The sequence below is a fragment of the Ranitomeya imitator genome, chromosome 2, assembly GCF_032444005.1.
Source record: "Ranitomeya imitator isolate aRanImi1 chromosome 2, aRanImi1.pri, whole genome shotgun sequence".
Taxonomy (NCBI): domain Eukaryota; kingdom Metazoa; phylum Chordata; class Amphibia; order Anura; family Dendrobatidae; genus Ranitomeya; species Ranitomeya imitator.
The window spans coordinates 553,044,972-553,065,047 of NC_091283.1; the positions used below are offsets into that span (position 1 = coordinate 553,044,972).

The 20,076-nt window shown below is 46.5% G+C and overlaps 1 protein-coding gene across 4 annotated transcripts in view; it reads right to left on the bottom strand.

Annotated features, from left to right (window-relative positions):
* Nucleotides 1-20,076, bottom strand: part of AHCY (adenosylhomocysteinase) — a 64,295-nt gene that overhangs the window by 32,992 nt on the left and 11,227 nt on the right. Inside the window, exon 1 of one of the 4 annotated variants that reach the window (XM_069751970.1) lies at nucleotides 8,578-8,639. The exons of the other annotated variants lie outside the window; for them this stretch is intronic. The gene's annotated coding sequence lies outside the window, so the exon portion shown is untranslated. Of the gene's footprint in view, nucleotides 1-8,577; nucleotides 8,640-20,076 lie in introns of those variants that run through there. 4 annotated transcript variants of the gene reach the window in all.

Here is a 20,076-nt window from a genome sequence, read left to right on the forward strand (position 1 = left end):
GGTTAGGGGTGTGTTGGCGTTAGAATTGAGGGGTTTCCACTGTTTAGGCACATCAGGGGGTCTCCAAACGCAACATGGCGCCACCATTGATTCCAGCCAATCTTTTATTCAAAAAGTCAAATGGTGCTCCTTCCCTTCCGAGCCCCGACGTGTGCCCAAACAGTGGTTTACCCCCACATATGGGGTATCAGTGTACTCAGGACAAACTGGGCAACAATTACTGGGGTCCAATTTCTCCTGTTACCCTTGAGAAAATAAAAAATTGCTTGCTAAAACATCATTTTTGAGGAAAGAAAAATGATTTTTTATTTTCACGGCTCTGCGTTGTAAACGTCTGTGAAGCACTTGGGGGTTCAAAGTGCTCACCTCACATCTAGATAAGTTCCTTTCGGGGTCTAGTTTCTAAAATGGGGTCACTTGTGGGGGGTTTCTACTGTTTAGCCACATCAGGGGCTCTGCAAATGCAACGTAACGCCCGCAGAGCATTCCATCAAAGTCTGCATTTCAAAATGTCACTACTTGACTTCCGAGCCCCGACATGTGCCCAAACTGTGGTTTACCCCCACATATGGGGTATCAGCGTACTCAGGAGAAACTGTACAACAACTTTTGGGGTCAAATTTCTCCTGTTACCCTTGGGAAAATAATAAATTGCAGGCTAAAAAATCATTTTAGAGAAAATAAAATTTTTATTTTATTTTCATGGCTCTGCGTTATAAACTTCTGTGAAGCACTTGGAAGTTCAAAGTCCTCACCACACATCTAGATTAGTTCCTTTGGGGGTCTAGTTTCCAAAATGGGGTCACTTGTGGGGGAGCTCCAATGCATAGGCACACAGGGGCTCTCTAAACGCGACATGGTGTCCGCTAACAATTGGAGCTAATTTTCCATTCAAAAAGTCAAATGGCGCGCCTTCCCTTCCGAGCCCTGCCGTGTGCCCAAACAGTGGTTTACCCCCACATATGAGGTATCGGCGTACTCGGGAGAAATTGCCCAACAAATTTTAGGATTCATTTTATCCTATTGCCCATGTGAAAATGAAAAACTGAGGCGAAAAGAATTTTTTTGTGAAAAAAAAAAGTACTTTTTCATTTTTACAGATCAATTTGTGAAGCACCTGAGGGTTTAAAGTGCTCAATATGCATCTAGATAAGTTCCTTGGGGGGTCTAGTTTCCAAAATGGGGTCATTTGTGGGGGAGCTCCAATTTTTAGGCACACGGGGGCTCTCCAAACGTGACATGGTGTCCGCTAAAGAGTGGAGCCAATTTTTCACTCAAAAAGTCAAATGGTGCTCCTTCCCTTCCAAGCCCTGCCGTGCGCCAAAACAGTGGTTTACCCCCACATATGAGGTATCAGCGTACTCAGGACAAATTGGACAACAACTTTCGTGGTTCAGTTTCTCCTTGTACCATTGGGAAAATAAAAAAAATGTTGCTAAAAGATAATTTTTGTGACTAAAAAGTTAAATGTTCATTTTTTCCTTCCATGTTGCTTCTGCTGCTGTGAAGCACCTGAAGGGTTAAAAAACTTCTTGAATGTGGTTTTGAGCACCTTGAGGGGTGCATTTTTTAGAATGGTGTCACTTTTGGGTATTTTCAGCCATATAGACCCCTCAAACTGACTTCAAATGTGAGGTGGTCCCTAAAAAAAATGGTTTTGTAAATTTCGTTGTAAAAATGAGAAATCGCTGGTCAAATTTTAACTCTTATAACTTCCTAGCAAAAAAAAATTTTGTTTCCAAAATTGTGCTGGTGTAAAGTAGACATGTGGGAAATGTTATTTATTAACTATTTTGTGTCACATAACTCTCTGGTTTAACAGAATAAAAATTCAAAATGTGAAAATTGCGAAATTTTCAAAATTTTCGCCAAATTTCCGTTTTTATCACAAATAAACGCAGAATTTATTGACCTAAATTTACCACTAACATGAAGCCCAATATGTCACGAAAAAACAATCTCAGAACCGCTAGGATCCGTTGAAGCGTTCCTGAGTTTTTACCTCATAAAGGGACACTGGTCAGAATTGCAAAAAACGGCCAGGTCATTAAGGTCAAAATAGGCTGGGTCATGAAGGGGTTAAGGTGACCCGACAAGTGACGGGTGTTACGTACTATGTCCCACTGTAGTGTTCTGGTGTGATATTGGGCCCAGAGGACCGCCGGGATACACGATGTGAGTGATCCTAACAGTGGCATTGCTCTTCTTATAGAGACTAAAGGTTTTTTTAATTACTTTAGTTACTAGTAGTTGGATCCTATCCACTTTTGCATCTGGAAGACGACATTCCTGCTTACTTGAATCTATGACAAGACCCAAAAACTCCTGTACTTTAGAGGGTTGTAAACGGGATTTTTTTAAATTAATGATCCAACCCAATTCCTGCAACATTGAAGTCACCTTTCCTAACTGGTTAGTGCAGTGTGATTCCGAATGTCCCACGATTAATAGGAAATCTTAATGGTTCCGTATTTAGATGACTTGTTCGTGAAGGTGCGCCATGACCTCTACCATTATTTTAGTGAATACACGGGGTGCAACCGCGACACCAAAGGGAAGTGCTCGGTATTGGAAGTGCTCTATTGTACCCTTAATTGAAACTGCCACTAAGAAACTGTTGGTGGTCTGTGTGTATTGGGACATGATAATAGGAGTCTTTCAAATCTAAGACAACCATGAAGCAACTGTTAAACATAAGTTTTATTACAGTCTTTACAGACTCCATTTTGAAGGAAGGAACCAGCAGAAATTTATTGATGCCTTTTGAGTTAATGATGGTGCGGAAGGACGCATCAGGTATTTTTAATCAGGAAGAAGGGGGAGTAAAACCCCTTACCTCTCTGTATTGTGGGCACTTTAATCAGCACCCCTTTTTGCTGAAGTTCCTGGACTTCCGATTCTAGTGCCAATTGTTCTGCAGAAGAACGAATAGGTGTTAGACAAAATTTGTCCTGAGGAATCCGTTGGAACTCAAACTTTAGACCAGCTGCAATAATGCTGAAGACCCACGGGCTATTGTAAATTTTCAACCAGCCAGAGTAGAAAGCTGAAAGTCTTCCCCCTTCCCTCCCCCACCTGATCCAGCAGTCAGAGGTTTTTATAGTCCGGAGAGGTGTTAAACATATATCCTCTACCTCTTTTTCTGTTACTGTCGTATCTGGATCTGTCTCTATTTTATCTTTTGCGGTTGAACCATCCTTTATTGTATTCCCGTCTGTATGAGGATCTTCCTAGAAAGGGAAATCGTTTTGTTTTTTTTTCATTATCGCCTGCTTTTTCTAACAGTTCATCCAGTACTGACCCAGACAAGTGCGCCCCCTCACAAGGGATGCCACACAATTATGATCTGGCCTGCAAATCTCCTGGCCAACATTTTATCCATAGAGCTCTTCGGGCTGCATTAGAAAGGGCAGAAGATCTAGCTGCCAATTTCACCGAATCTGCCAAAGCGCCTGAAAGGAGGAAGAGATCTCATTCCTAGGAACTTTGTATTTAAGTTGATCTTCCAGGCGGCCAAGCCACACCATTAGCAACCGTGGTGTACAAGTAGCCGCAATTGCTGGTCTCAGGGATCCTGCTGCCGTCTCCCAAGTACCTTTAAGAAAAACATCAGCCTTTCTGTCTAACGGGTCTTTTAGATTGCCTAGATCTTCAAACGGTAGCAAGGTCTTTTTACACGCTTTGGCTACTGCCGCGTCTAGCTTCGGGGCTTTATCCCATAAGGATAATGCCTCTTCCTCGAATGGATACCTCCTCAAATGCTGGTGGGAGCGATCCTTTCCTCTCAGGTTTCTTCCACACCCTTGTAATTAAAGCGTTTATTTTATCAATCACTGGGAAAGACCTACGGGATTTTTTATCCGACCCCTTAAACATTATGTCCTGCATGGACCACTGACTGGGGCTCCTCAATCCCCATTGTGTTATTTACTGCTTTAACCAGCCGATTAACTTTATCTAGTGGTAAGCAGGAGTGACCCGATTCAGCGTCCATGGAAGAGGAAGATGGAGAGGAATCTGAGCTTAGGTCACCCGAGTCTGAACTGAAATCCGACACGGGGGGGTTGGGGAGATTAATTTTTTCCCCTTTTTCCGGGACTTAACAGAACCCCTAATTTCCTGTCTAACCATATCTCTTAAGGTAGATGTAAGGTCAGGGGGCCTCCTCCTCTATTGAGCATTGTATGCAAGGTTTGCACAGCCTTTTCTTATAAATATCCGGGAGTGGTTCCCCACATTCCCTGTGTTTGGCCTTGATAGAACATTTTCTCCCCCATCAAGAGAAAAGGAAGATAAAAGAGGGGCATAGGATCACTAGGTTCCCATTGCGTTAGGGCAATCCGTTAAGCACATAGCGCTAGCGGATTGCGCTAACGCAATGTTTATTTTGTGGCCGCATTCCCTGTCCCCGCTAGCGCAGATCCCTGTTGCACGGCGTTAATTGCGACATTCTCGCAGTGCAAAGCTGTCTGTTAGCGCTAACCCATTAACGCAATGGGAACCTAGCCTAAGTGAACTTTCACGCAGATCACTTACCCAGAAGTGTAGTACGTGGTACCGTAGATAGTGGGGGGGTCCTTCCTGGCCAGCGATGTTTTACGGCCTGAGGACTTGCTCGACTTCTGAATGCTTTTGGCTCCATCAGTGCGACTACTGCCACTAGATCGCTGCTGGGAGGTAGCATGAGTCTCTATGGGCTGAGGCTGCTGCCGACTTTCCAGCTGCGGTGCTTCTTGCTCCAATGACTCCATTTGAAAAAAGTGGGTCCGAGACACCCAGCAGCCACCATATCCCATTTTTAAATAAGCCCCCAATGGTACCACCCCCGGATGGGGGTCAGCAGGATCTCCACGTGACCTGTCCGGCACCAACTGCAAGGATTGGCCTCCCCCTCCCAAGGCTGCGCCCCCAGCTGATAATAGGGTCCCTCCCCCCAGGCCCTGCCGCATCCATCGCCGAGCGATATGTCCCCAGCCGGCGTGGTGGGGCCGCGCATGCCCGGCCGCGTCAGACTACGCCGCGTCATCCAGGTGCGCTGCTGGTTACCAGGGAACGCCCCTTCCGGTTGCGACGAGTCCAAACACAACCGACATGCCGACACCGTCTGGACAAGAGCGCTCAACGCCGCAGGACATGACTGGACCCGCCAGATCACGGCCCCAGGAGCAGGTACCACATACTTACCAGTATCTGCGGCAAAGGGTCACCCCAGAAGCCAGCCGTTCCCAAGGCTGCTTCCCTCTGCTGACACAAGGCAGTCCCCCTGCTGTGTGGTGCTTCCTGCGTCCTGGACAGGTCCGAGGTAAGGGGCCCTCCCACTACCTGCGTCGGACCGCCAGGACTGGGTAATCTTTTCTTCAACCTTCTTCACAAGGTCTGCCTGAAGAGGTTCGCCTGTCAGAGACAGGAAACCAACTGATGCGGGAGAGAGGTGCCGCCTTTTTTTATGTCTGTAGGTTTCCTGTCCCTGAAGGGCGGATCCCCCCCTCTCTCGTGGTGCTGTCATGGCGCCTAAATAAATCTAGTGAATGAATTGAAAGCAGGGGAACATAGCTCCTTAGACTTGCGGTGCTGCGCCCCCTGCTGGCATAACCTCACATGAACTCTAGCATGGGAATTTTTCTGAATATTTTCTCACGCTCGAGTTCATATGACGTTATGCCAGCAGGGGGGCACAGCACCGCAAGTCTAGGTAGCTACGTTCCCCTTCATTCCCCAGTTTTTACAGGCAGGGGTGGCTGCATTAGTAGGCTCCTGGCTGTAAAATTATTTAACTCCTTCTGATGGATTTACATCGTGGGACTTGACTAACGCCGTAAAGGTATGGGATATTGTTGTTTTTTTATTTTTCCTTTTTTACAGAACGAGGGTCATCATTTGGATTAAAGGGGTTGTCCACTACTTTCAATTAACCCCCCAATGTACCCCCCCGGGGCCCCTAATGAATTGTGCCATTACCTTCTGTTGACGTTTTCGCCTGTGAGCGGCGCTATTCCTGCTGCTGTGTCCGGGTCACGTGACCCCAGACTGCAGCCGCCGCTCATTTCCGCCGACGTCACGTCAATTTCCAGGCTCTGAAAATTGACGCGACGTCAGCAGCAGGCGTGACCAGCCCCCACAGTAGGCAGTCACTCAGCAAGAGTGACTGGGCTGTGGGCGGTGCTGGGGGCTGCCTGCAGAGCTGTGCTGGGGGCGGGCAGGGCTGACTGTGTGCTCACTGCTGGGATCTGAGGACGGGGCTGTGCTGCGGTCGCCGGGGGTCTGCCCGCCGGCGCTTTTGTGGACCGGCGTGTGCGGGGCTCTTCCCGCCGGCGCGTGCGTGCGTGTGCGCGCGCAGGCATCGTCCGATGGGACTACAAGTCCCATCGGGCGATGCCTGCTACACTGACAGTAAGTGACACATTAGCCAATGATGGGACAGTAGTAGTCCCATCATCCGGCTAATGTGTTGAATGTAGAAAAAAAAAAAAAAAAAAAAAACATACACAGTACATACATACAACACACACCATGCGACGACATGCACCATGCGGCGACATGCTGCATGCACCATGCGACGACATGCAACATGTGACATGCACCATGCGACGACATGCACCATCATGCAAAATGCGACATGCTACATGCACCATGCGACATGTACCATGCGGCGACATGCACCATGCGACGACATGCGCCATCATGCACCATGCGACAACATGCACCATGCGACAACATGCACCGACATGCTACATGCGACATGCTACATGCGCCGGCATGCACCATGCGACGGCATGCTACATGCACCATGCGACGACATGTGACATACAGTACATACATACTACAGACAAACAGTACATATAACAGAGTACATACTCACCATCACTTGTCACTTTGTTCCCCTTCTGCGTAGCCTTTCTGGCTATAAAATATAGGGGAACCCCACATTTTTTTTGGGGGGGGGGTTCCCCTCTTTTAATAGCCAGTAAAGGCTACGCAGACAGCTGCGGGCTGGTATTCATAGCAGGCTAAAGATATTGGCCCCCAGCCGTGGGTTTTCCCCCTCTGGCGCAGAAAATTGCGCGGGAGCCCACGCCGTTTTTTTTCTTTCTTTTTTTTTTTTAAATTTACACTCATTAAGGCCTCTCACTCTTGCGTCGGTACGTGTCCGTCGCTATGCGAACGAACCCTGTGGACAATCAGTGGCTGCTTCACTGTCTTCGCCTTAAGGTACCGTCACACTAAGCGACGCTGCAGCGATACCAACAACGATGTCGATCGCTGCAGTGTCGCTGTAGAGCTGTCACACAGACAGCTCTCCAGCGACCAACGATCCCGAAGTCCCCTGGTAACCAGGGTAAACATCGGGTTACTAAGCGCAGGGCCGCGCTTAGTAACCAGATGTTTACCCTGGTTACCAGCGTAAACGTAAAAAAAAAAAAAAAAAAAAAAACACTACATACTTACATTCCGTGTCTGTCCTGCGGCGCTGTGCTTTCCTCTGCACTGTCAGCCGGAAAGCAGAGCGGTGACGTCACCGCTGTGCTTTACGGCTGGCCGGCGCTCACAGCTAGTGCAGAGAAGCACAGCGCCAGAAGACAGACACGGAATGTAAGTATGTAGTGTTTTTTTTTTTTTTTTTACGTTTATGCTGGTAACCAGGGTAAACATCTGGTTACTAAGTGCGGCCCTGCGCTTAGTAACCCGATATTTACCCTGGTTACCAGTGAAGACATCGCTGAATCGGCGTCACACGCCGATTCAGCGATGTCAGTGGGAGATCCAGCGACAAAATAAAGTGCTGGACTTTCCCCAGCGACCAACGATCTCCCAGCAGGGGCCTGATGGTTGGTCGCTGTCACACATAACGATTTCCTTAACGATATCGTTGCTACGTCACAAAAAGCAACGATATCGTTGTGTGACGGTACCTTTAGGAAGAAGTGGCTTACATTTGGTAAATATTAAAAAAAAATGCAGCAACACTCACTTCCAACAGATATAAGAGTTTGCTTAGAAGGCGGGGAGAGTGATGCGGCCACTGATTGACCACAGGGTACAATCAATGCGAAACATACAGACTGAGAGTGGGTTGTTAGAATAGTGGACAAACCCTTTCAAGTTCCATATATATGTATATATCACTCTGCATCAAAATATTAAAGTGTATGTATCTGAATAAATAATTTTTTCCTTACATACACATAGAAGTATATATTTGTGTGTATATAAGAGGTTTGACCGCATATTGGTGCAATCTTTGCAGCGAAGAGGCATTGGGGGGCCATTTCTACCTTCAGAGCAGGTGGAATTGTGAGTTAGCATGAGCGGTTATACTGCAAATGGCCCATATATTGTTTCTGAAACTGGGGTCTCCTGTATATGAGCACTAATGGTGTAAAATAAGAACACACAATATATATACACACATGCACACAAGTGTATGTAGATGGACATCTATACCCACACATGTACTGTGTAATTTACATATGTAAGACATATATGCAGTGAGATCTCTTTACAGTATATCATATATGTATACTAAACTATACTATGAAATAGATGAGAAAGAAAAAAAAGCTCAAAGCTTGATCTCACCATGGTTGTGCAGTGCTTGGTGCTGCTTTCAGCTTGTGACCAAGATGTGACCTCTCCTCATCAGCCTGAACAGAGAGGAGGGAGGGGTTTGGGTGTGTTTTTGGAGTGGGTGTGCTAGGTTCGGGCTTAGTGGCAGTGCAAAGCATCATGGAACTTGTAGTATTAGGGCACAATAAGGAAGTAGTCGATTAACCCCATGAGAGCTGAATCCAGCACTGAAGATGTGCTGCTACAGCATGATAACAGGTAATATTGTTAAAATAAACACAGTAGATGTTTTCAGTGGCACATAATAGCAAGATTTATGGGGGGGGGGGGGGAACACAACTTTATAGTAGTGGACAACGTCTTTAAGAGTATAATAAACTACTACAACACCCTGTTTATTTCATTAAAACACTTAATTCCTAGTGTGTTTTTATTAACCATTTACTACTATTGGATTAATAATGGATCTTATTGACACCTCTCCATTATTAACGTGGCTTAATGTCACCTTACAATAGCAAGGTGGCATTAACCCTTTATTACCCCATCTCCCACCACTACAGGGGAGTGGGAAGTGAGAGGCTAAGTGGCAGAATAGGCGCATCCTACAGATGTGCCTTATAGGGGTGGCTGGGGGCAAATGTTTTAAGCCGGGGGGGGGGGGGGGGTCCTATAACCATGGTACCTCCCTAGGCTATTAATATCTGCCCTCAGTCACTGGCATTCCCACAAAGGCAGAGAGGATAGCGTGGGAGCCCGCCAGTTTTTTCTGTGAAATAACCCCTTTTCAACAGCTAGAGACCCCAAATTTTACACACACACACACATATTAGTAGTGAGGAATATGCAAAAGAAAAAAAAAAAAAAAAAAAAAAAAAAAGAAAGGGATATGAGAAGCTTTACTGTATGTAAACCATGTCTCATATGTCCGGTTTGTGAAGGAGATAGCAAAAACATACGTTTTCACGAATATTTGAGCCCATGGATCCATTCTATGTCCATTTTGCAAGCTGACGAGAAAATCTCACTGTACGGATGCCATACGGAGGATGACATGCGTAAAATACGCTGACACCATGCCTTCAGATAACATACGGATTACTGTTTTGGGACATTTTCTGCATATTACGCATGTAAAATACGGACCGTCTTTCCATACGCTGAGTGTGACACCGGCCTTAGGATTAGGGTTCCATATAAGGGTTAGAGGAAATAAATAAAATGGCCCGGAGAACTCAGCGCGGAGCAAGCTTACAGCCTGCTTTGCTCCGGCAGGGAAACAGTCTACCTCTGAAGCTGAGCAGCTCTCAGACAGTGATGACGACTCTTCCTCCACGGGATAATCTTTATTTTTATATAGCGCTAACCTATTCTGCAGCGCTTTACAGTTTTGCACACATTATCATCACTGTCCCCGATGGGGCTCACAATCTAGAATCCCTATCAGTATGTCTTTGTAATATGGGAGGAAACCGGAGTGCCCGGAGGAAACCCACGCAAACACGGAGAGAACATACAAACTCTTTGCAGATGTTGTCCTGGGTGGGATTAGAACCCAGGACCCCAGCGCTGCAAGGCTGCTGTGCTAACCACTGCACCACCGTGCCGCCCGGGATCACCCAGCCCGACGGTACCGGAGTCGGTCGTCACTGCTGAAGCTTCAGAGGCAAGTACCACAGTCCCCCCACCGCTGTGGTATAATGACACCTCATTTTCCCCTCAAATTCCCCCTTTTTCTGTAGTCCCCGAAATTAAAAAAAAAAAAAATATATATATTTATTTATTTCTATCTATCTATCTTAGGCCTCACCCTGAATATGGGTTTAGTTTATTATAATAAAAAAAAAAAAAAAAAAAAAAAAAAAAAAAAAAAAAAAACACACCACACTCCGCTCTTACTGGGCAACAAAAGCTGTCCACAGCACCCCTGTATTTGCAGCTGTCATGTCCTGAGTCCGTTACAAAGCCCTGATGAGACTCCTCCAATTCAGTGGCAATTCCCAAGCCCTCCCAAGAACTGACCCCAACCACGATCGGCTAAATAAATTGAGACCCCCAATTTCCCTCCTAAAAACGTCATTTCTAAATTCCTATACCCCAGAGCAAAATGTGGCAGTCGACGAGTCCTTGATGAGCTACAAGTGCCGTCTGTCATTCCGCCAATTTATTCCCTCCAAGAGAGCCAAATACGGCATAAAATTATACAAAACTTGCGAGAGCTCATCAGGGTACACGTCCACCGTCCTAATTTATGAAGGTAGGGACCGCCAAATAATCCCCCCCCAAACAATTGGTATCCCAGGCAAAATTGTCTGGGAGCTAATGACACCCTTTCTCCATCAAGGGTACCACGTGTATACTGACATCCCCCTATATAAATCCCTCCATGCTGCAAATACAGGGGCCTGTGGGATAGTCAGGAAAAACAGAGTGGGGTTTCCGTCACAGTTGGTGTCCCGACATTTGGAGGGGGGTGTCATTCTCACTTGCAAGTGACCAGCTTCTTGCAGTGAAGTGGAAAGACATGAAGGACGTCTACTTGCTAACCACACTGCATGCAGACACCACTGTGACGGTCAGAGAGAGGGTAACACCAGAGACAAGGAAAAACTAGTGTGCATCACAGACTAACAAATATATGGGTGGTGTAGACTTTTCAGACCAGGTTCTGCAACCATACTTGGTCAAGAGGAAGACCAGGGCCTGGTACAAAAAAGGTGGCAATCTATCTTATTTCAACTGCCACATATAACAGCTTTGTCCTATATAAAAAGTCCCAAGGACCTCTTAAGTTCCTGCACTTTCAGGAAAAAAAAAAATTGTAGATAGCCTCATTTGAGTCAATGGCATCGGGGGAAGCCTTCGACTGAGGATTCCCAGAGACTTGCAGAACGCTGTTTTCCTCACCCTGTCCCGGTCACTCCCACCCAAAGGTATCCTCACAAAAGATGCAGAGTTTGCAGAAAGCATTGGCAGACGGAGTGCTTCCCGATTCTATTGCCCCACATGCCCATCCCAACCAGGCCTTTGTATCTCCCCGTTTTGAGACCTACAACGCCACCTACAATTAGTTTGTTTTTTTTTTTCCAATAATTTTTGTTTTCTGCTTAGTGGCCCCAGTAGAACAAATTGGAACAATTGATAAATAATATTTTAAATTAGTAGATACCATTTTACCCCCATTTCAAAATTAATTCCAGAACTTGATCAATCCCATACCAAACTACTATTCTAACAAATTCTCGTCCACGTACCCACGTCAATAAGCATTAGAATGTGGACCACACAAATGATCTTGAATAGTCAGATCTGAAAATGAATTCTAGGACTTGATTACACAAACATTTTTGACCATTTATCTAACTTTGACTGGTGTTTGGTGTAGCAAGACAGTCGTAAAAACAAGGTTACTTACCGGTAGCCGGTTTTTCCGGAGCCCATGACCGCACACCTGAGAGAGGGGATCCACCCAGTCAGGACAGGAAACCTTCTGAAATGAAAGGGCGGTACCTCTCCTTCAGTTGGGTTTCCTGTCCTGATGGGAGCCCTAGTGCTGAAATCACGGTGGTTTTGGAAGACTCACCCACTCATGTCCCGGCACTGGAATAACAGGCAGAAAGCCTGTATGCTGGCCTTCAGGCTGTGGAAGCGCCATTTGCAGGTCCTGGGGCCTTCGTGCGGGCGTCGGGTCAGCGCAGTCCGGAGTCCTGTGGCTCTTCTGCGGCTGCCACGTTGCTCTTTCCCCCTCTGCTGGCTGCCTTTGGCTCTGGGCCTAACTTCTGGGTGCGCGGCAGGCGTTGCGCACAGGGCACGCTGGGAATGGGCGTGACGTCAGTGCTGCGCGCCGGGTCCAAGATGGCGGCGCCCATGGACAAACGCTGGCTGGGTCACAGGGCTTTTCTGGCGGTCTCCCGGTGGGCGCAGAGGCGGGGGAGGAGCGATTCGTGAGATGGTGAGCAGAGTGGATCACCCTTTAAAAAGTGGTGAGTCCACGGTGGAAGTGCTCACATTTACAGAGCTCCATTATGGAGGATTGTATGGAGCAACAGCCATTACTACAGCAGCAGCAAGAGACCTTACCAGGTGCTATGCCAGGTCACCAGCATACTAAAAGAAGTGGCAGTCACCCAGAACGAAAGTCGCAGGACTCCTCAGCTTCTAGGAGGACGTTGTCCGTACTCCAAATCGGCCTCGAAATCCGGTACCCTTGAGTGTCAGCGGGTGGTGAGTGATCTTCGTGAATGTCACATTGGTGGTAATGGGCTACATTTCTCTGCTTTCTTGCCAGGTGCCGAGGAAGGCTAGTGCCAAGTTAAAGAACAAAGAATGTGCCCTCTGTAAAATCCCGCTAGCAGTCCAGTGGCAGAAAAGCCTCTGTGTGGACTGTATCCAAAAAAAACTATTCAGGATGAATCCCCTAGCTTTGCCTCTAGCCTCAGGGCCATGATTAGGGCAGAGGTTAAAGGGTCTTTAAAATCAGTCCTTAAAAAGAAAAGTAGCAAGAGCCTAGAGACTGTTTCGGATTCTGGTTCCTCTCAGTCTGAGGAATATCAGGAGGAACCTCTGTCTCCCTTTTCATCCTCTTCCATGTCCTCTGGCTCCTATTCAGATAGCGATGTTGGGGGTCGACCATGCTTTCTGACTGAGAACACAGATAAACTGGTGAAATCAGTTAGGGCTACAATGGGCCTTAAGGATGAGAAAGTGTCTAGATCAGTAGAGGATGTTATGTTTGGTGGAGAAAATAGAATTATTCTTACCGTTAATTTGGTTTCTAGGAACCTTCCACGACGGCATATGGAGGTTGTCTCTTTGCCCTAATGGGGAACAGGAAACAGAGGTTTAAAAGGACCTCCCACCTCCCAGTGACTTACAACTGAACCCATAGCACCGGTTTACCTTCCGAATCCCAGAACTAATCCAGGAATATATATCGGGTGGGAAATTAGTGCCGTCGTGGAAGGTTCCTAGAAACCGAATTAACGGTAAGAATAATTCTATTTTCTCTAGTCACCTTCCACGACGGCATATGGAGGAATACCAACTAATTTGGCACTAGGGAGGGACAACGGCCTGCAGAACTTTACGGCCGAAGACTAAGTCCTTATTGGACAATACATCTAATCTGTAATGTTTAGAGAAAGTATGAAGTGAAGACCACGTTGCTGCCCTGCAGATCTGCTCTGGGGATGCACCTGCTCTTTCTGCCCAGGAGACTGACGTAGATCTTGTTGAATGGGCCTTGATCCCTACTGGAGGTATTTTGTTTTGAGCAAGGTAGGCTTCCGTTATAGCCTTTTTGATCCATGTAGCAATGGTACTTTTAGCTATTTTTTTACCCTTATTTTGCCCAGAGGGATGGACAAAGAGGTTATGATCAATTCTGAAAGCACGGGTCTGATCTAAGTATTGCAGCACAATACGTCGGACGTCCAGAGTGTTGAATCTTCTTTCTTCCGAATTTGCAGGACTATGGCAAAAGGTTGGTAGAACAATCTCTTGGGAACGATGAAAATCAGAGACTACCTTTGGAAGAAAAGAAGGATCTAGACGAAGTACTATTGAGTCATCTCTCACTAGAAGATACGGCTCTCTTATAGATAAGGCTTGTAGTTCACCCACTCTTCTAGCCGAAGTTATGGCTACCAAAAACACAGTTTTGTATGCAAGATTTTGAAGAGAGCAGGAGGAAAAAGGTTCAAAAGGCGGGCCTGTAAGACCTTGAAGCACCACATTCAGATCCCATGGGGGAACTATTATCTGTTTTCTAGGATTCATCCTAGTTGCTGATGTTAAAAATCTTTTGATCCAGCGATGGCCTGCTAGATCTTGATCAAAAAAGGAGCTAAGTGCCGAGACCTGGACTCTGAGAGTACTGGGCGTAAGACCCATTCCTAAGCCTTTTTGCAAAAAATCTAAGATGTTAGGTATATTAGGCTTGAGAGGGTCTGGAAGGTTAGGTAGACAAAAAGACGAAAACTTTTTCCAGATTTTGTTGTAGATGGCGTTGGTTACTGGCTTTCTCGATTTTTGGAGAGTAGCTATGACAGAGTCCGATAGTCCTTTTGCTTTCAAGACCTGGGCTTCAGTAACCACGCCGCTAAATTCCATTTCTGAGGGTCTGCATGGAGAATAGGACCCTGAGAGAGGAGATCGTTTTTTAGAGGTAACATTACTGGTCCATCCACTTGTAGTTGGATGATCAAGTTGAACCAACTTCTTTTGGGCCAAAAAGGGGCTATCAGGATAGTCGGAGTTCCTTCTATTCGTATCTTCCTTAGAACCTTTGCCAGGATTGGGATTGGTGGAAATGCGTAGACAAGCTGGAAGTGCCAATCTTGGACTAGGGCATCCACTCCTCTGGGATTGCCTCTTGGGTTCAAGGAAAAAAAAGGTTTTGACTTTTGCGTTCTGGTGAGAGGCAAAGAGGTCGACTTCTGGAAGACCCCACTTTTGTACTAGCATATTGAACGTTTGAAGGTCCAGGCTCCACTCGCCAGGATGAATGTCCTGGCGACTCAGGTAGTCTGCTTGAATATTTGCAGTCCCTTTTAGATGAATTGCTGTCAGTGACAGTAAGTGTTTCTCGGCCCAATAAAAAATTCGAGCGGAGATCTTTTTCAAACTGAGGAATTTTGTGCCGCCCTGACGCCTGATATGCGCCACCGTGGTCATGTTGTCTGAATAGATCTGGACATGTTGACCGGAAATCTGACGGCTTGCTGCTAACAGGGCCTCTTCCACAGCTTTGAGTTCTCTGAAATTTGACGATTTCTCGCTGATCGACTGGTTCCAAAGACCTTGGTAAGGAACATGATTTACTATGGCTCCCCAGCCTCTGCTGCTGGCATCTGTCTTGATCGTAGTTATCGGGAGCTGAATCCAGCTCACCCCCTTCAGGAGGTTTCTGGAATTCATCCACCATGTTAAGGATGCTTTCACTCGACCTGGTGTGTGAATCCTTCTTGTTAGAGTGCCAGGTTGACCATCCCACCTGTCTAGAATGTGGGTTTGGAGAATTCTGGAGTGAGCTTGAGCCCAAGCCACTGATTGTATACAGGCTGTCATGGAGCCTAAGAGAGACATTCCTTCTCGAAGAGTAGGACATCTCATCTCCTTGAATTTTCTGACTTTTGCTACTAATGGTAGCCTGTGATCGTCTGGGAGAAAGGACATCTGTTTTGTTGAGTCCAGAACCACCCCCAAGAACTTTCTGGTTCTTGAGGGTTGAAGCTGAGACTTCTTCATGTTTGGAATCCAACCCAGAGACTTCAATATCTCCAAAGTGGTTGACACATGGGATATCAGGGTCATCTCGGTGGGGGCAACTACCAGTAGATCGTCCAAGTAGGGCACTATACAGACACCTTGACTCCGGATAAATGACACTGCCTCTGCCATGATCTTGGAGAATACCCTTGGTGCTGAGGAAATGCCGAAGGGAAGGACTCCATACTGATAGTGCTCCACTCGATGACTCCCCCGTATCGCAAACCTGAGGTATTTTCTGTGTCTCGGGTGGATAGGAATGTGAAAATATGCATCCCTTAGGTCGATGGTTGCCATAAAGGACTGATGTCCTATCAGAGGAATTGCAGATGTTACAGACTCCATCTTGAACTTGCGATATTTCACATGTCGGTTTAGACCTTTTAGGTTTATAATAATTCTTACGTCCCCTGAGGGTTTGGGTACTAAGAATAGACGGGAATAATGTCCTTTTCCTTGTTCCAGATGTGGAACTGGTGAGATCACATTTGATTTCATAAGATCTCTGAGACCCAATGTCAACAAATTGTGATCTCTTGAAGACGTAAGGGTAGTAACTTTCAGACCCTGAGGGGGGGGAAGAAATTAACTCTATTAATAGGCCCTCCTTGATGACATTGAGGACCCAGTGGGAACTGGTGATATTTTCCCACTGACCCACATATTTTGAGAGTCTCCCCCCTACCGGGTCGGAGTCATTGCTTGTCCTGTTGGGACTGTTGCTGCTGCTGCTGGGGGACAAAAATATTTTTCCCTCTACCTTTGGCGTAACTCCACCTGCCGGTTTTGCCTTTCCCTCTTTGAGGGGGCTGAGACTGTGGGGCACGAAAAAACCGTTTTCTCGGTTGTTTTTGCTCCGGGAGTGCCTTTTTCTTGTCAGTAGCCTTGTCAAGAATATCGTCTAAGGCTGGACCGAAAACATAATCTCCCTTAAAAGGTATAGCACACAACTTGGCTTTTGAAGTGATATCACCGCTCCATATTTTAAGCCAGAGGGCTCTTCTAGCAGAGTTGGAGAGTACGAGAGATCTGGCGGCCACTCTAACAGATTCCAGAGAAGCGTCAGCCAGAAACCCAGAGGCTCTATGCAGGATGGGAAGTGAATCTAATAATTCACCTCTCGGGGTACCCTGAGATATATGAGACTCTAATTTCTCCAACCAGCAGGAGAGGGCCCTGGCAACACAAGTGGAAGCGACATTGGCCTTAAGGATAGACGTTGAAGTTTCCCAAGACTTTTTTAGGAGGCTTTCAATCTTTCTGTCCATAGGATCCTTTAATTGTGAGGAATCCTCAAAAGGGAGTGCTGTTCTTTTGGCGACTCTAGCCACCTGCACATCCACCTTTGGAATGTCCAATTTGATTACTTCACCCTCTAGAGGAAATCTATGCTTCATTTCTGCAGGGGTAGTGAGGCGTTTCTCAGGCTGTTCCCATTCCTGATTAACCATACTAACGATGTTAGCGTGCACCGGGAACCCCACTCTTTTCTCCGATCTGAGTCCGCCAAACATCTGATCCTGTACGGACTGTGGCTCATATTCCTCTTCTAGGCCCATAGTATTACGGACAGCAGATACTAAATCCTCAATGTAATCTGAGGAAAAGAGGTATTTCCTGACCTCAGCTTTAGGTGATACAGGATCTTCCCAGCCCACAGATGAAGTATGGGAGAGGTCTGAATCAGAGTCTGATTCGACCGCCTGAATTTTTCTCTTTTTAGCTGGGGAATGCGGCGGCGGAGGTGGAGGTGGAGGAGTAGTAAAAGCTGCTAACGAAGATTGCACCTCCTGTTTTACTAAGGAGCGAATTTCATCCAGCAGAGATGGTTGCTCAGCTTTTACAATCTTGTCAGTACATGGCTGGCAGAGTCTTTTGTCCCAGTTAAGAGGGAATTTAGTAGAACAGACTGGGCACTTCTTTTTAATAGCGGCTTTAGGGGCAGACTTCTCTCCCTGAAATGACAAGGGAGAGGGGAGTGAGGACATTAAAACCCCCTATAGGTACTACCTCCCGGATCCTATCCCTGCAAAACACTTACTGTAGCAGGGGTAGCGCTGGGCTCCGCAGATGCAGGGCACAAGGAACCATCCATACTGGGAAAATTAGTCTTACCTCAGTGGTGGTTCAGCAGGGTTTAAGAACGCTGTCCGCACCTGCCTCCAGCAATCAGTAGTTCCCCCTCCCCCTCCGGGATCCATGTGAGGGGACGCCATCAGTCCGACACGCCTGCCGGCGAACCCGGAAGAAGCGGCTTCCAGGAGAACGAGGGACCGGAAGTGACGCGCGAGACCGCCGACGTCACATCCGGAACGCCGAGCCGGCAATGGAGGGGGAGAACGCTGAGCAGCTCATGGAGGAGCCCGGCGAGGGATCCCAGGCCTGCTTTGCCCTCGTGGGGGCGCGGGAAGGCCGGGAGGGGTCCCTGAGGCACCTGCATAGCAGGACGACGGGAGCAGCAGGGGAGGAGGCGGAACGCGACCACCAGCTGCCCGGCTACAACAGGCAGAGCCTGCACAAAGGTACCGCAGTCGCCGGCCACAACAGCACCTGGAGACCTCTCCCTGTCCCATGGGGAACAGGAAAGACACTGGCAGGTGGGAGGTGGGAGGTCCTTTTAAACCTCTCTGTGTTTCCTGTTCCCCATTAGGGCAAAGAGACAACCTCCATATGCCGTCGTGGAAGGTGACTAGAGAAAAGGAAGCGTACTTTCCCAGTTAATGCTAAAGTAAAAGCCCTTATAGAGAGAGTGTGGAAGAAGGTTTGTAGATGTGCCTAACAGCAGAAACCCCCCACAACCGACCCCATTTTGGAAACTACACCCCTCAAAGATGTTAAGCTGGGCTATATTGAGCAATTTGAACCCACATGTACCACACAGTTTGATAACATTAAGTCGTCATATTGAGAAAATTCATTTTTTTTCACGAAAATCTTGTTTTAGACCTGAATTTCTCACTTTTTTTTTTTTTTTTTTTTTAGAAATAACACCAAAAAGTGGACTCCACAATTCGTTACTCACTTTATTATGAGCACAGCGATATCCCATATGTAGTCAAAAAGTTCTGTTTGGACAAATGGCAGGGCTTGGACAGAAAGGGGCACAATGTGACAAATTTGGCTTTATTTGAAATAGACACTTTCAGAGACTGGTCGTACAACGTCCTTTTAGCTCCATCAATCCCTATATGAGATGAATGTGCCAATAGATGTGGTACACCATAGCAAGCTCCCACCCGCCAAGGTCAAAACCACTATATGCACAAAACAACTAGTTCTCTATAGAAAGTATTGTCTGATACCGGAGGTTCGGCAAGTACCATAAAGTAAAGAACATGGTGTATAAGTACGGAACTTCCTCATTTTTTTTTTTTTTTTTTTTTTTTAGAAATCCTACAATAAAATGATCATGCCCGTATCCTCAACATAAATATAAGTAATATAAATGGAAGCTAAAGTTTTCCAGTCTCCCATGACGGCACACCTGAGAGAGGGGATCCACCCAGTCAGGACAGGAAACCTTCTGAAATGAAAGGGCGGTACCTCTCCTTCAGTTGGGTTTCCTGTCCTGATGGGAGCCCTAGTGCTGTCCAAGCCCTGCCATTTGTCCAAACAGAACTTTTTGACTACATATGGGATATCGCTGTGCTCATAATAAAGTGAGTAACGAATTGTGGAGTCCACTTTTTGGTGTTATTTCTAAAAAAAAAAAAAAAGTGAGAAATTCAGGTCTAAAACAAGATTTTCGTGAAAAAAAATGAATTTTCTCAATATGACGACTTAATGTTATCAAACTGTGTGGTACATGTGGGTTCAAATTGCTCAATATAGCCCAGCTTAACATCTTTGAGGGGTGTAGTTTCCAAAATGGGGTCGGTTGTGGGGGGGTTTCTGCTGTTAGGCACATCTACAAACCCAAAATGGCGTTCGCTCTCACAATTAGGAGATTAAAAAGTCGAACGGTGGTCCTTCCCTTCCGAGCTCCGCAGTGCGCCCAAACAGAGGTTTACCCCCACATATGGGGTATCAACATACTCAAGACAAATTGCACAACAACTTTGGGGTCCAATTTCTCTTGCTACCCTTGGAAAAAAAGAACTGGGGCAAAAAGATCATTTTGTGAAAAAAAAAAAATATGATTTTTAATTTTTTCGGCTCTACATTATAAACTTGTGTGAAGCACTTTGGGGTTCAAAGTGTTGACCACACACCTAGATAAGTTCCTTAGGGGGTCTAGTTTCC